Source organism: Lissotriton vulgaris, chromosome 3_1 (genome assembly GCF_964263255.1).
Source record: "Lissotriton vulgaris chromosome 3_1, aLisVul1.2, whole genome shotgun sequence".
Lineage (NCBI taxonomy): Eukaryota > Metazoa > Chordata > Amphibia > Caudata > Salamandridae > Lissotriton > Lissotriton vulgaris.
In genome coordinates this window covers 403,777,521-403,793,947 of record NC_141689.1, presented here as the reverse complement: position 1 = coordinate 403,793,947, position 16,427 = coordinate 403,777,521, and the positions used below count along the sequence as shown (strand labels likewise).

Genomic DNA, 16,427 nt, shown 5'->3' with positions numbered 1-16,427 from the left:
TTAACTTCTTGCCAACATAAGTTGTTTAGAGAGCCCATTTCCGCAGATCTTAGTTTCCAGCACCATTTTACTAGCGCCGCTTTCCGTTGGTATATTTGATTTTGTAAACCAAATTCCAGTCTAATTTGGGCCGGGGCTGATCCTTTGTATAGATGGAACACAGATTTGTATATTTTTGTCTGGAGAGTGTTTAAAATTGCTGCTTCTTTTCCATGCCATATTTCCAGTCCGTATGAGAGTGATGGTAAGACTTGGGCTGCCATTACCTTTAACAGGTGGTCGTATGATGGACATTGCAGTTTATCTTGGAGGACTTTATACGCGAAGCTCAATGATTGTGCTTTAGCGGTGATGATTATTTTTTGGTCTGAAAGTGACATGTTTTTGCTTATTGTAACTCCCAGATATTTGTAAGCAGTTGTTTCCTCAATTTGTCTGCCGTTTGTGTACCATTTAAAAGATCTTCTACAATTGCCCGCTAGTCTCACCACTTTTGTTTTTTTGATGTTTAGTTCTAGGCCTTCTCTCTCAAAATAATCTGTTAATTCTGATATTATTCTTTGTAGGCCTATTGGCGTTTGACTTAAGACTACTATGTCGTCGGCATATTGGAGAAACTGAATACTTTCATTGGCTAATTTTGGCGGATGTCCGTTTGCATTCTGTAGATGGTCTTTTAGGTCGGCCAGGTATATATTAAAAAGGCTTGGGGAGAGCACGCAGCCCTGTTTGAGGCCATTAGTTATTTTTAATTTTGCGGATATTCTTCTTCCGTCTCCCAGTTTTATTTTTGCCCATGTTCCGCTATATAGTGCCATTAATGTTTCCATTAATGCCGGCGGTAGACCCCAAAGATCCAGTTTTTTCCATAGGCGTTTTCTGGGGACTCGGTCGAAGGCGGCTTTCAGGTCTATGTAGCAGGCTATTAGTCCAGTCTTTCTTTTCCCTGCTCCTTCGATTAATAACGACAGTGCTGACAGGTTGGTTAAGCAGCCCATACCTTCCCTGAAACCGGTTTGGAATTTAGGTATTATATTATTGTCTTTTATCCAAAGTTGAAGTAGGGACAATATACAGGATGAGAAAAGCTTCGCCTCCACGTCAATTAAGGCTATTAATCTGTAATTCCCGGGTTCCATTCTACATCCACTTTTATGAATTGGATGGAAGATGTTTCCTTGCCAGGACGGTGGGATCTTTTTTTCTTTATGAATATAATTAAATAGTGGAGTCAGGTATTTTGCCCAGAAGTCGGTGTCATATTTGAATAGGGCGTTCGGCATTCCATTTGGGCCGGCAGCTCCTTCCGCTTTCATTTTCCTTATTAGTGCGGTTAGGTGTTTAATCGTTGTCAACGGTGCATGTTCCTCTTGGGCAGCGCTTTCCTGCTGGACGTTCGTCCATTGCCCGGGAACTGTATCTTTTTGTTCTAGATCTTTTAGGTTTTTGATTGTTTCAATGTTGATTGGGTAGCTCTGGATGTTGTACAGATTGTTAATATAAGCGGCCCATGTTGTTTCACTTATTCCTATATTGGCTTGTTCACCAACTACTTTTGAGAGTTTATTTATTATTTTCCAAAATTCTCCGCTATTTGGAAGTTTACTTGTTCTTAGAAGGTCCACCCAGATTTCTTCTGTGTAAGCTCTTTTAGCTTTTCTGCAGTTCTCTTTATATTCTTTCCTCGATTTTTGTATGTCGTTATTATCTACCTCGTTTCCTGACCTTCTTTCTGCTGCCCTTATTCTTAATTTTTTCGCAATTTCCCTTTTCTTATCTCTTAGTTTGGTGTTGTACCATGGCTCTTTGTATGCTTTTTGACCATCAATTACAGGTGTATTTATTGCAAATTTTCCTAGCACAAGTTTGTGTAGATTTTCCCAATTTGCTACAGGTGATTGGTTTTCCATGCCCGTAGAAGAACTTTCGTATTCTAACACTGCGTCCATTATCTCCTTTTTTACTGGGCCCTTGATTTTAAGTTTTTTCAGTTTGTATATTTCCGGAATTGCGGAAAGGAATTCTAATTTTGTTTTCTCTTCGGTGTTTAACCTCATTATTGTCTCTTGTGGAAAGTGGTCGCTCTCTGGTCGAGATTGGATACCAAAATATTCTATGTTCTTTTGTAGTTCAGTGCTTGTTAGGGTGAAATCAATTATGGAGTTCTTTTTCCCGCTGGAGAAAGTGGTTTTGGCAGGTATGTCTCCCTCCATTTTTCCATTAAGGATTGTTAGACCTAATGTTTCCAGATCGCTCCAGATATTATGGATTTTATCCTTTTTGTTATTTGTTTTTATCAGATTACAATTGAAGTCACCAGAAATGAATATCTCGTGCGATTGGTAAGTTCTGTGTAAAGATTTTATCAAATTTATCAAAGTTTGAGCTTTTTCAATTTTGGTCGTCTTTTCTGGATGAATGTATAGATTTATAATAAGTAAACTCCATCCTGGGTTCTTTTTGTTTGCTTTCGGCTCTACTTTGATCACTTGTATCCAATTCTCTCCTGAGTCGAGCAGTTCTGTTTTCCAGTCAACATTGTTGGTAATGAAGATTGACAGACCTCCCCTTGGGTGTCCATACTTTGCAAATTTTTCTGCCATAATGTGATGTTCCTCGTATCCCATGATTTGCCTCGCGGTTACATTCCAGGTTTCCTGGAGTAGAATTATTTCGAATTTACTCAGGTAATCTGTTGTTTCTCTGTCTTGGGACATTTCTTTGAAACCATGTACGTTCCACGAGCAAATCCTTATTTTTGTTTCTGGTATTGGGGATAAATCGGCATTTTCTTTTCGATTATTTTGTATCAATTTGCATGCATCAGGATCGATGAAAGTTTAGCGCCTGTGTCAGCCAGGTCCAGTCATTGTGTTCCTTCAGACCCTGGTTTGGTTGCTTTGTTTTGGAACTACTCAGGTCTTGTTCCGAAATAGATTTATTTCTTGCTCCTTTCAGGATTGTTTGGGTTTTTCCCTTTACGTTGTTAGGTTGGGTAATTTTGTTGATTAATAAGGGGAATGGATATTTTATTGGGGTCAGGCGTTCTAAGGTTATTCCCCATTCTGTAAAATGTGTCCTAGTTGAGAATATGAGTTCTGCTATTTCTTTAGATGCCCAGGTGGTACTACTTATTTCCGAGCCCATATCTGTGTTTCCCTGGATAAATTCTACTGCTTTCAGGTCACTTGTTGTTATCCCCCTCAGTATTGGTATCTCTTCGCATAATCGAAGGATATTTCCCCTGTTCAGCGTATCTGAGTTTCCTTTTGTTTGGAATTCCGGCTTGAACAGTAATTTGCATTCTGTTTCCCTTCTTGCTGTTTCAGGGTTTCCGGTTTGGTAAATTCTCCTTTTTCCCTCTGTTGCATCAAATCGAATGTGGGTTATGTTGTCATTTTGGCCGGCCATAGATGTTGAGTCCGGACGAATGGCATCTACTGTGCATGCTTGTTGTGGGAGGTGTATTTTGTCTTGACCTGTTTGGAAGTTTCCTTCGTTTTGGCTTGTTTTATTGTTTGACTCAGCTTCCTGGTCTCTGCATGTTCTTCCATTATTTCCTGCTGTGATGATCAGGCCTGTATTTGATTTCCTCGCTTGATTAACTTTTGTTTTATGGTTTTGCTCTTTTCCCTTTTTTTCCTTGGTGTATGGTGAATTTCCTTCAGTATGCTGAATTAATCCTTTGTTGTCCCATGTTTCACATTCTCTTTTTGAATTATTTTCCTTTGTTTTTTGTTGTTCTGACACCTCTATATAATTCGATTTTAGCGTTTTGCTATTTTCATTAGCTTTGTTTGTGATTAACCGTTCCTCATCTTTTGATTTTCCTTGTGTGTTTGTTATTATGTTGGTTCTGACTGGAGGTTTTGTTTGTTCCTCTACTTCGTCTGTGTTTATTTCTTTGTTTCCGTCTTCTTTGGTTGGGGTGTCTGTAATTGGAGTGTCTGTAATTGGGTTTATTCTGGCCTCTTTTGTCTTCTGTTTAAAGATGGCAAAGAATTGTTTTGCCTGCTTACTTTTGATAGTGTTTTTTCTTGCCTTCCTTGCCCGTTTCCGCTGTCTTTTTGTTAGAGGTTCTGATGTGCCCGATGAACCCATTGTTTTGTTTTCTCCCAGACCTCCCTTTATTTGTTCATTTTTTTCGGTATCGTTTAAAAAAATTTCTTCCTCGATGTTGTGACTTATTCGGTTTTGGTTTCCGTTTTTATCTTCCTCTGTGTTTGGATTTTCACCTTTGCTGATTTTCCCATTTGTTACTGCTAATATTTCTTTCAAGATGTCTGGTAAGGTTGCTAATTTGTCTATTATGTCCTTACAAACGCAGTTTTGGTCTATTAGTTTCTCTTTCCATTTTTTATCTTCCTCCTTTTCTTTTATGATGTATGACGAAATTTTTTCCAATTTCAAATTTATTCCCGCTATGTGAGATGCGATTAAATTCATCAAATCTACCTGCACGTCCAGTTTGTTGGATTGAAAGTTTAGCGCGTTAATTGCTTGTTGTAAACTTTTAAGGAGCACATCCCCCCAAAGTGTGGATTTTCCTTCCTTTTGTTGTGGGTGTACCCCTGTTGATCTATTTAAACTTTCTAAAGAAGAAATAGTTATAGGGTGTTCTTCTTTTATTGTGCTCTTTATTATGGCAGAGTCTTGGCTCTTATCCTCCGGTTTTCTTATTGGGCTTGATGTAAGGATTATTGGAGCGGTTGTTATCTTCCATTCTTGACCCTTAGCTTTTCTTTCGCCAATGTTATCCGGGTATTCCAATTTTCTCAAATTTTCTAGGCTCAGTTGCGTTGGGTCGGCCTCCTTGTGTGTACTTTCTTCGAGCATTCTACGCAATTCTGTTTCATCGAAGATCGAGAATGATTTAAACCACTCGATCTTTTGTGCGCTTTTCTGCAGATTTGTTTGGGATCCTAGATTGCTCTGATTTACGGAGGCTGGGCTATTTTCGTTAGCCTCATCTGATGTTTTGTTGGGTGTTGACTTTGTTTGGTTTTGAGGTGCATGAACTTGTGCCGAGGTTTTTATCAGCCAATTTTTTATTGTCGACTTTTCTTTGAGGTTAGGACTTATACTTATTTCCGAGTCATTTCTTATCTTACGTTTTTTGCGTGATGAAATCGAGCCGATTGGATTTTTAGGGCTTTTTAGAAATTTTGCGTCATTGCATTGTCTTGTTGCCCCTTGCTCTTTTAAGAAATGAAAATTGTGTTTCAACATTTCGCCTCCGAACTTGAAGGGTTCCGCCATGTGTGTAGGTGCCTGGTCAGAATGTTTATTCCTGGTTGACTCTTCTGTATTACTTTTATTCCCTTCATCTTTCTTCTCTTTTACTGTCATCCTTCTTTTTGCTTTCTGTATTCGAGTTTGTCGAATTTTTCCTGACCGCATGTTTGACAAATTTTCCGGAATTTTGCCTTTTCCTGCTCCTCTCCTACGTTGTCTTTCCCTGGAATCCCCAAGCCCGTCTGCCGCCTGCGCGACAGCTGCCGTCGGGGGAATAACCTTGGGAGTATGAACGGGGATTGGATGGTTGGAAAAATAGCTTTTTGGTAAGGAGTGTAAGAATTTGTTTCTATGTTACTGCAAATGGACTCCGTTTGAATGGCTGATTCCGCTTACTCAACCCGCCTTTGTGACTTGTTATTTCTTATTAGTCCGTCAAAATATACCTTTCTCATAGGTATCACTCTCCACCCCCTTTGCTCTGGTGCCAAGACTCGGTTGGCTGGGCTAGTACCAAAACAAGTGCCAGTGATTACTGCCGCCCCTCTCAATTCTTCTGTCCCCTTAGACCCTTGAACCCTGTTCCTTTACCACTCCTTACTTGTTTCTTGATTGAGTCCAGGGGGGTGGCACTTTGCCTCTGCCTCTTGTGCTGGCTCTGTCTTTGTCTCGGCTCTCTGATCTCTCGAGGTTTCTCAGGGTTTCTCCAGGTTGATGCTATAAGTTTCAGGATCCTGCGCGACACCTCCGCCTCCTTTCTGCCCCTTACTCAGAAAAACCAGCTCGTGACCCAAGATTATACTCTGCTGTTCCGCCTTGTTGATTGGGGGAGGTCAGGTCCTTCCTCGAGCTTCAGTCTTCAAAGTCAAGGGAATGAGTTGGTGATATAACGGCTGCAAGGTTGCCCCGGGCTCCCCCGGCTTGATGTCCTCAGTGCCTTGAGCCTCTTGGGAGACGCTTTTACATTGATTTTTCCTGAGAAGTACGTTTTCTCAAAGATACGTCTAGAGCCGCTTGTCTAGTGCCAATCCGCTGCTTCAGCTTTTACTGAATCCCCCTCTTAGTCTCAAAAGGGGCTCAGAGGGCTTTCTGGTTTTCCTTGGTTTTCCTTGGTGTCCTGGAAAAGTTCTTTATTGATGCCGTGCCTTTATAACCCCCTCTTAGACTCAAGGGGCTTGGGGGGCTTTCCTGCTGTTTAAAGCCCTCTGCCACTATTGTTTCCCCTCTGCCGCTGCCGCGCCTTGCGTTGGTTCTACCGTGCCGCGCCGGCTCTGTCTGCTCCGTCAGCTCTGACTACTTGCACTGCCCGTGTGCCTTGTCACAGCTCTCGCACCTCGACCCCCAGCTGGCGGCAGCTGAATGCTCGGCGGCTTTTGTGGCACTTACTTCAGCGGAGCCGCAGTGCCCCGAGATGCCGTTTGCACCGTGGCTCGATGGCTTAGAGCTTGGCGGCTTTTACTACAGCGGAGCCGCGGCGCTCCGAGACTCAGTTCGCTCCGCTGCTACGCTGCTTGGTGGCGTTTTGCGAGCAGTTTGTTAGCAGTTTGGGGTTGGCTCGTGGCAGCTTGCACTCAGCTCCAGCCACGGCTCGGCAAAAGGAACGCCGCCTCTCACCTCCCGCTGTTCACCGCCGCCGCCGCCGCCGCAGCTCTCCGACGCTCTCCGCCACACTCCGCCTCTCGCCTCTCGCCTCTCGCCTCTCGCCTGCTCCTGCTCCTCTGCTCCTCTGCGGAAACACTCTCTCTCGTGTTGCTCTCTCTAGCGAAATAATCATGTATCCACATCAGAAGGATGACAGCAGTCATATGTAGCATTAGATCTCCCAACAACAACACTTGATCCTTGCTGTTAGGACCCAGAGCAATTCCCAAACCTCTGTGTTTAACCCACTCTAAAACTGGAGGCCCATTTTCCACCACATATAGCTTCCTTACAGTTTTTTTACACTTAAACTTAAAGGTCCATGGGCATTTCCTCTTCAGTGTAGGTTACAGGGTGGATACTAGAAGGAGTCACATCATTAGCAAACTTGCCCTCTCATACAGAATGCTCAATAATTGTGTAAGGAGACCCAGATTCCTCCAGAATCATTATCTTAAACCCCTATTTGCATCAGGCATGAAGGCTTGCTTTTAAGCCTCATGTCTATATCTTGTACTGAGTAATCAGTGCTTGATGTACCCTCAGCATTTACTGACAACTCATCCGAAATCAGGGTTCTCAGTAAAATATTTTACAGTTCAATTTACTCTCTGTTTCTTACATACTCTAGCAAAATGACCAATAATGCCACAATAAGAGCATTCAGACTTAATGGTGCTACATTTTTTGTCTCTAGATAGATGATCTTTATTAGCAAATTCATTGTAACCTGGACACATCAGCTTCAATCGTGTTACTTTGACTTCTTTTTACAGAACTCTTCCAAGAGGACTTCAAATTCCTATTCTCAGTTTTGAAAGAACTTGCAGAGGCTCAATAGATAGCCGCAGCCACTGTGGCATCAGGAAAGTTGTTTGCCGTAACTCTGACACATCTTTTGGATAGTTCTGTTTTTTGACAATCATGATAACATCCTTTGACGGAGGATCTCCAGTAACCCATTGGCTCTCCAACCCCAAAGTCCAACCCATCATGGCCCAGGCCATGCAGTAGTTTCTTTTTTTGACTTGAATGTCGAAGGTCATCTGCATTGTCTTCTTCAATGGATGAGATATAGTTTATGATGTATTCCTTCAAAAAAAAACAACAAATCACTCGACTCCTCACAGTCTGGATTCCGAGCCAAACACAGCACCGAGACCGCCCTCATCCCAGCAACAGACGACATTCGAACACTACTGGACAACGGAGACACAGTCGCCCTCATCCTCCTTGACCTCTCTGCAGCCTTCGACACAGTCTGCCATAGCACCCTGATACAACGCCTCAGAAACATCGGAATTCAAGGAAAAGCATTAGACTGGATCATCTCGTTCCTCGCTGGAAGAACTCAGAGAGTCCGCCTCCCCCCTTTTAAGTCAGAGGCCACCGAAGTCATCTGCGGCATCCCACAAGGATCATCACTCAGCCCCACCCTCTTCAACGTCTACATGAGCCCCCTCGCAACCATCGCACGTCAACACAACCTCAACATCATCTCCTACGCTGATGACACTCAGCTGATCCTCTCACGAACCAAAGACCCAATCTCCGCCAAAACCAACCTACATGAAGGGATGAAAGAAGTAGCCGAGAGGATGAAGCAAAGCCGTCTAAAACTGAACTCGGACAAAACGGAAGTCCTTATCTTAGGCGCACCCCCCTCCGCCTGGGACGACTCTTGGTGGCCAACGGCACTAGGAAAAGCCCCCATACCGACGGACCACACACGGAACTTGGGCATCATCCTGGACTCCTCACTCTCGATGACCAGACAAGTCAACGCCGTCTCATCATCATCCTTCAACATCCTACGCATGCTCAAAAAACCATTTCGCTGGATCCCCACAGAAACAAGAAAAACGGTCACCCACGCACTAGTTACTAGCCGTCTGGACTACGGAAATACCCTCTACGCCGGTACCACCGCAAAACTGCAGAAAAAACTCCAACGCATCCAAAATGCTTCAGCCAGACTCATACTAGACATCCCCCGCACAGACCACATTTCCATTCACCTGAAAGACCTTCACAGGCTCCCCGTCAACAAGAGGATAACGTTCCGTCTCCTCACCCTCGCACACAAAGCCCTATATGAACTTGGACCTGATTGTCTCAACACGCGCCTTTTCTTTTACACCCCCACTCGCCAGCTGCGTTCGTCCAACCAAGCCCTCGCCGAAGTGCAGCGCATCCACAAAGCCACCATGGGGGGAAGATCCTTCTCCTACTTAGCGGCCAAAACCTGGAATTCCCTTCCCACCCACCTACGCCTTACTCAAAACCACCTAGCCTTCAGAAAACAGCTTAAAACCTGGATATTCGATAAGTAAACCTCCCCCCCTTCCTCAAGCACCTTGAGACCCTCTGGGTATGTAGTGCGCTATATAAATCTTGACTTGACTTGATTTGACTAGGTGTAAAAGTGAAAGTTTGCTTAGAAAATCCTGAAAACACAGTGTTGCAGCCCAATCCATTTTGGTGTGAGAGGGTACCTGAGACTCAATTAAATAAATGTGTTGCAGCCCAAACAAAACCGACCACAATGTGCGGTCATGTAGCGTGACCCCTGTGCCAATTGCCCCAGTACAGGCAGGTGCGGTTCGCACAAGCAATGTTGCATGCTCAGTGAGTTTGCAAATGAAAGTCCACTGTCAAAAGGCTCACGCTAGTTAAGCTAACTTGTAGGAGTCAAACGGAAGGGGTGACAGGCACAAATGGAATCTCAGGCATTGTGCCAGGCTATAGCCTAAGAGTCTTGGCACTGGGACATGTGATTCCCTAATTCCTGAGTGAACTGAAAAGACATGGGCCATGTCCACACAAGCCCGGAATCTGCAGGCGGCCCCATGACAGCTCCCAGGTTGCAAGTGACACCTTCCTTCTCAATCCAGTGAAGTTAAGCATGGATGGATGGTCACTGGCTTGGAGAAGTAAACTTTCCATTAGCCACTTGCCCCTTTGCTATATAGTCAGTTCTGTTAATTGAAGAGGGCAGATAGTTGACAAAGGTGGCAAAATGGGCCATGTAAGTTGGTTGGCCAAATGGTACTGTTCATCTTTTTGGGTGCATATGGAATAGATTAGGGATAGTGTTCTCACAAGGGGGGGCTTTTATAGAAAAGTTTACAAAGGACAGGGTTGGTGGCTAGCGTGGAGTTTGACAGTTATTTATTGATAAGTGCAGAGACATAGAAAGGAATAGACAAATTCCACTGTAGATTCAACATTCCTTCCTTGTTGTATAGCCTGAGAAGTGAAACTTCAAGTGATTGAATAATCTATTCAACCTTAGGAATCGAATGGTCACATGGAGCCCTTCACCTTGTTCTCTGTGGTCACTGCAGAATTTTTATGTCTGATTAGGTCTCGCCTACGCAGCACACATGTGCTGCATAGGAAAAAGACCTGTAGCAACCGCTACGGTTTTTGTCCCAAAAACGTACACGTGTTGCATTGCATTCAATGGCAACGCGTGCATGTTTGGCGATTCCCTTGCGGGAGCAAGCTTGACACCATATGTTTGTAATTAACTTGCAAACACATGGTACCCCTGGCTCGCTCCTCCAAGGGAAACGCTTTGTGTGTTTTTGCTTTTCAATGACCGATATTAGTTTTTCACAATACAACCATGCCTGTTCGTAAACCTGATATTTGTTTTCTGTGCAGGTTTTCTGAGCAACACAACTTCTCCAAGCCCAATGATGCATGGGCCCTGCACTTGATGAACCGCTGTGCACAGAATGTAATGCAGGAGCTGGAGGACATTTTGCTTGCGTATGGCCAGAGTGACAAATAAAGCTTTGTCTTCCACAAGAAATCAAATTGGTTAAGGAGTCTGGGCAGGTGAGTAAGGTGGAACTGCAGCAAGAAGGAAGAAAACTGATGTGTTGCCAATTTTCCGTAGCTTTTGAAAAACATTGTCCTTCCTTTTTGAGCGTGCATGCCCAGTGACCTAGAAGTGCCTGCACCCTCTTCCTCCTAGCATGCAGTAACTCGAGATGGAATAGTAAATTATGCGTGCAACTAGGTGTGGTTTTCTCACCTGTTACAGAAAAAAAGTGACATGAAACCTGCAGTAAATAAGCTGGATGGCAGACTCGTGAGCTTTAATTTTGAGTCAAAAGTCATTGCGTTGTTTTTGCCTACCACAGCTTGCCTATATTTCTCTGTTGCAGTTTTGAAATAACTAATAGTGTGAAACACATATAGCCACAAAGGTATTTTAACTGACTGCACACAATTATTTCCTCGTTCAGAGACATAGGTCTGAGCTCATAGATAGTATGTGTGGGCTTCTTTGTGTCTCCGCAGTTTAGAGTCTTTAAGTAAGACCAAGTCTGAAAAGCGGTAGTACAATTTTTTCAGATTGTTAGTATGTGTTCTCTCTCCCATCCCTAGCTCCTTCCGTACTTCTTTTTTCTTTCTCCCAGTTTTATGGAAATTCTTCTGCTATTTCCAGTGCTTGAAGTGGAAAAATAGAAGTGAAGGTTTATAATGCTCTCCCTTGCCCTGTCACTGTGATACTTAGTGTACTATTTAAATAGTGTATTTCTGTGATGCTGCTTTCTAATGCTATATCTCCTCCCCTTTCCCACTCGTAATCATCTGTTATCTATTTGCGTTCCCCTCTACCCATCAGTAAATTTATGAGTCACGTGGCCTCCCAGTTTGCATCAAGTTTTGTCTTCTACTGGAAAGATTACTTTGCTGAGAAGCCCCTCCTCTACCCACCGGGATTTGATGGCCGAGCTGTGCTATATCTGAGTGACCATAAACCTGAAGGACTACCTCAGCTGGGGACAAGCAGATTGTAAGCCACATGGGAACCGTGGGAACGCCAACAGGGCTACTGTCAGCAGCTGTGAGTTGACCTTGACAAGGAGACTATTGGGAAGTGTCAGTAAGGTCACACTGACCAGTAAAGAGTGGTTGATGATGCCGAAAGAGATCAGTGGGCACGGATGACCGGAAACTCGAGGAGAGGGGGCCCTTTTAAGAGAGGGGATCGGGCACTAGTGTAAGATAGTAGGAGAGGGGTAGAGGCTACAACATTTCTGGGGGCTGGGGAAGAAGGAGTAACAAGATTGGTTGTGGATGACTGTCTTTATTTGCTTTCGATGTAAATTACGGTATCTTGCATTCTGTGTAAGTTGGAATCGGAGTAGGTAGCACTCAGAAGGAATAACGTCTTTTTCAACAGACATTGAACATTTACTTGCATTTCTTCCTCAGGCCACATTACCAACCTGTATAACACAGCTTTCTTGTAGCTCGTCCATGGAGGAGGTCTGACACCAGTGCAAGCGCAGGAGAGGTTGCGGATAAGGAACTGTATTGTGGAATGATTGCCTGCAGTCTATAACAATTAGTGCTTTTAATGTGTTTATTCACCAGCGACTGCTGGCACTCTGCATTGGCAATGCATCTTTTCAGGACGAAGGTAGACTAGATGTCATCAGCATACAGATACGGTGGCAGGGTATGTCTTGCTGTCATCTCAGTCTTCTTGTGTGGGACTTAAACCCTATGATACTCTGCCTGGGATCTAATGCCTCTCCCACTTTTGGTGCTTACGAGATGTCATTCCTAAACACAGCAGGATCTTGCGTTGCATTGGTGGCGGGTAGAACCTGGCATTCTCCATGGCGAAGTGCAGGGCTTAGTGGTGTCAGTGGCAGAAATATTCTGTACAAAGAATGCAGCAATGTTGCCCACATTTTGGTTCGATTTATTCAACAGGGTTCTCCTAATTGCAGTAGGGATCCTTGGCAACAAGTCCCAGCAGTGCGTCTTGATGCGTCATCTTCACTCCTGTGCTGTCACCCAGAGGCAGTCTCCCACTCAAGAGCCCAGCGCCCCCCAAGTTAATGGCACTGTCTATTTCTTTAGAACACAGGAGGCAGAACAGTCTGATGCCATTCAGCCTGGGTCCTCAGCCTTCATTTGTTCTGTTGGGTATTTGAGCGATAATGCAGACCTGGCACCAAGGCACCGCAAAGAGCTTTAATGTTGTATCTGGAGGCTTACGCACACAATGTAGCATTGTAATCCACCTGAGACAATTACTGAAACCAGGATGTGATGAAGAAGGCAAGACATTTATTTGTAACCGTCATTGACAGTACACTGTGCATTTGTTTTTTTACTGAGCACTTATTTACAGTTTGGGGCACACTGCAGATCTCATGTTTGTCTCTTCTCGTTCCACGGTACAGTTGCTGCCGATAAAAAAGAGGGGGCACCAGAACATGGGCTTCTATGGGAATTCAGAAGGGCATATTATCAAGCACATTATCGCCGCTTTAACTGCAGTTTCCTGCCACTAAAACTGCAATAATTTTAACGCCGTTTCTTGATATTATGCCCCGAGATTCTGTTTACTGACCAAAACAGATCCTGCCTACTCATCCTACTTGACCTCTCCTCTGCGTTTGATACGGTCAAGCATGAGAACCTGCTAGACCTCCTGAAACACAGAATGGGCATATCTGGGGCAGTGCTCAGCTGGTTCACTTCATTTCTCCAAAATCGGACACAACAATTCAAAGTCAATAACACCCTGTCCAAGCCCGTCCCAGTATCCCTGGGTGTACCGCAAGGCACTATCCGCAACACTGTTTAATCTCTTCCTGGAACCCCTCACCGAAATTGTACAAACATCTAACGTGCAATTTCACATGTACACAGATGACACACAACTATACCTCAAGATTCATTCCCTAGAGGACATAAAACTACTAAATACAGCTCGTAGGAATACTCAAACTTGGCTGGCAGAAAATCACCTGAAACTGAATGCCATAAAGACCGAATTTCTACTAATTGCTCAACCGGCTCAAATCCCGAAAATGCAAGATTGGATCAAACAAATTACGGCGTTCAACATTCAACCTGTCATTGTGGACTCAGCAAATTCACTAGGAATAATGTTAGACAGTAATCTCAACATGCAAAAACATATCAGTACTGCTACAAAGGGAGCCAACTTCCAGATAAACACAAAGAGGAAACTGAAACCCTTCCTACCACACAATGACTTCAAGCAGGCAGTACAAGCTCTGGTTATACCCAGAGTGGAATACGGATGTGTCTCTCTCTGTGGCTTACCCAAGGCAACTACTGCACCTCTGAGAGCCTCAATCAATGCCGCAGCAAGACTCATAACTGGATCTAAACGTAGCTCCCACATCTCTCCGGACCTTCAATCCCTGAACTGGCTACCCCTAGAGGCGACGATCCTGCTGAAAATTGCGTGCATGACGCACAGAGCCATGCATCTTTAGACTCCCAGTTACCTGGCACAGAAATTGACGATCTCAGGTGGTTCCAGAACCTCTAGAAATGCGGAAAAACTACTACTGACACCACAAAAATTCCATAAGAAAAAAACTTATGACAGATCTTTCTCTGGGATGGCACCCAGAATTTGGAACGCCCTACCACTAGAAACCAGACTTAACCCGTCCACTACCTATTTTACAAAGGAAGTTAAAGCCATCCTCATGGCCAAATACACTTGAGTAGGACTTGCTGCAACCCTGATGCAAGACGCACTTGCGCTCCCATCCACAAGACAACTCTTGACGTTAAATCTAGCTATGTTGCTATGACTACATGTTTTATTCACTTGTGTTGATCTGTGCTTATTTGATGTATAACTAAGATTTATTGTTTGTATAGCGCTCTGATATCCGCTAGGATCTTGTTCGCGCTGTATAAAACTCTCAAAATAAATATTAATTATAACAATAAGCCCTTATTGTATCGGAAAGGAACTCTCCTGCTGTGGAAAAAAGCAACTGGATCAGCCAGGGCTCTAGGACGTACGCCTGAGAGCAAGTGTCGTTAAAGAGATTGTAATTTTTTGCAAAACCCTAGTTAACCCGAGCCAGTACTGAAAGACTCTATTGTCAGATTTACACTGCTTATACAATACAACAAGCATTGGCATAGCCAATAGGTCTCGCCTTTGGGACCTTATAAGTGTTTAGTTATCGAGCACAATATCCTCGGTGCAACAACATCAAGTATTGCATAGCTAAACACTTATAAGGTCCCAAAGGCGAGACCTATTGGTTATGCTACTGCTTGCTTTTTTTGCTAGTGTTATAACACTGCACTGTGATACTGTCATCCAGCGCCACAGTGCAATTGTGTCTCAGTTAGGCTACTGTTTTACAACCATTAACGTGCCATATGGCAAGGAAAAATGTTTTGCTATGTAGAAAGCCTATTTTTATACATTAGCAAGGCCATTACTAAGTGTGTCTTGTAAACCTACAGGGCTAGGTGGTTAACCTATAAAGGTCGAGCAGACTAAAGATTAACTGGCCGCGTTGTAGCACTTTTTTTCACTTTCGACCATGCTACACCCCATAACGCCGCCCCCCCACCACTACGCCTCTGTACAGCATGGATAAAAACATTGTTAAAGCCAATAGAGCTCACTTATGCGAGACCTATTGGCTTTGTTGATGCTTGTTAAATACTTTGGGGCAGATTTACAAGCCCCGTGCGCCACGTTTACGCCGCTGTTGCGTCACACAAGGTGGCGTAAACGTGGCGCATCCCTACGAGGCATTTACAACGTGACGCATCTATGGAGATGCGTCATGGTGTAAGGCCCTGCGCCACATGAAACCTGCATCTGGTTTCATGTAGGCGTTCCGGTACAGGGGGGGGCGTTCCGTCGCAGGAACGCCCCTGAAAAGTGACTCAGCAAAATCTACAAGATTTCACTGAGTCACTTTCCCAACGCTGATGCGTCAAAACCCTGCGCCTGCTTGAAGCAGGCGTAAGGCTTGACGCATCACCTTAAAGATAGGGCAAGTTGGAAAAGTGCTGGAGTTGCGTGCCGCACGCAACACAACTACAGCACTGCGCCAACTTTACGCCCAAGATGCGACACGCATCTGTTCATTCCTGCGCCATGGTGCGCCGCATCATGGGTGGCGCAAGGATGAACTTGCGTGCCGTATCTTTCCTGGCGCATCTCTGCCGATTTGCAGAGATGCGTCAGGCAACGTAAATCTGCCTCTTTGGGGCAGATTTATGTCGGACTTGCGCCGCCGTTGCGTCACGCAACAGCGGCGTAAACGTGGCGCATCCCTACAACCCATTTACACGTGACGCATCTAGGCAGATGCGTCACGTTGTAAAGCCCTGCGCCACATGTGGGGGCTCGGGCGCAGGGTGGACGTTCCGGGGCAGGTGCGCCTCGCAAAAGTGGCTGAGTGAAATCTACAAGATTTCACTCAGTCACTTTTAGGCCAATGCTGCGTCAAAACCCTGCGCCTGCTTGAAGCAGGCGTAAGGCTTGATGCAGCATTGGACAGATAGGGCACCACCGAGCCTTGCTGGAGCTGCGTCGCGCTTGCGACGCAACTCCAGCAATGCGTCACATTTACGGCACAGATGCGTCACGCATCTGTGCCGTTTTTGCCCCATGGTGCGCCGCGTTGTAAATGCGGCGCACCATGGGTGGCGGAGCTGCGGCGCACAATAACTGGCGCATCCCTGGGGATGCGCCAGTTATTGTAAATCTGCCC

The 16,427-nt window shown here is 44.6% G+C and overlaps 1 pseudogene; it reads left to right on the top strand.

The window, feature by feature from the left end:
• The first annotated feature begins 5,523 nt into the window (after positions 1-5,523).
• On the top strand, positions 5,524-14,728 carry LOC147726510 (putative tRNA(His) guanylyltransferase; annotated as a pseudogene).
• Positions 14,729-16,427: the final 1,699 nt, after the last annotated feature.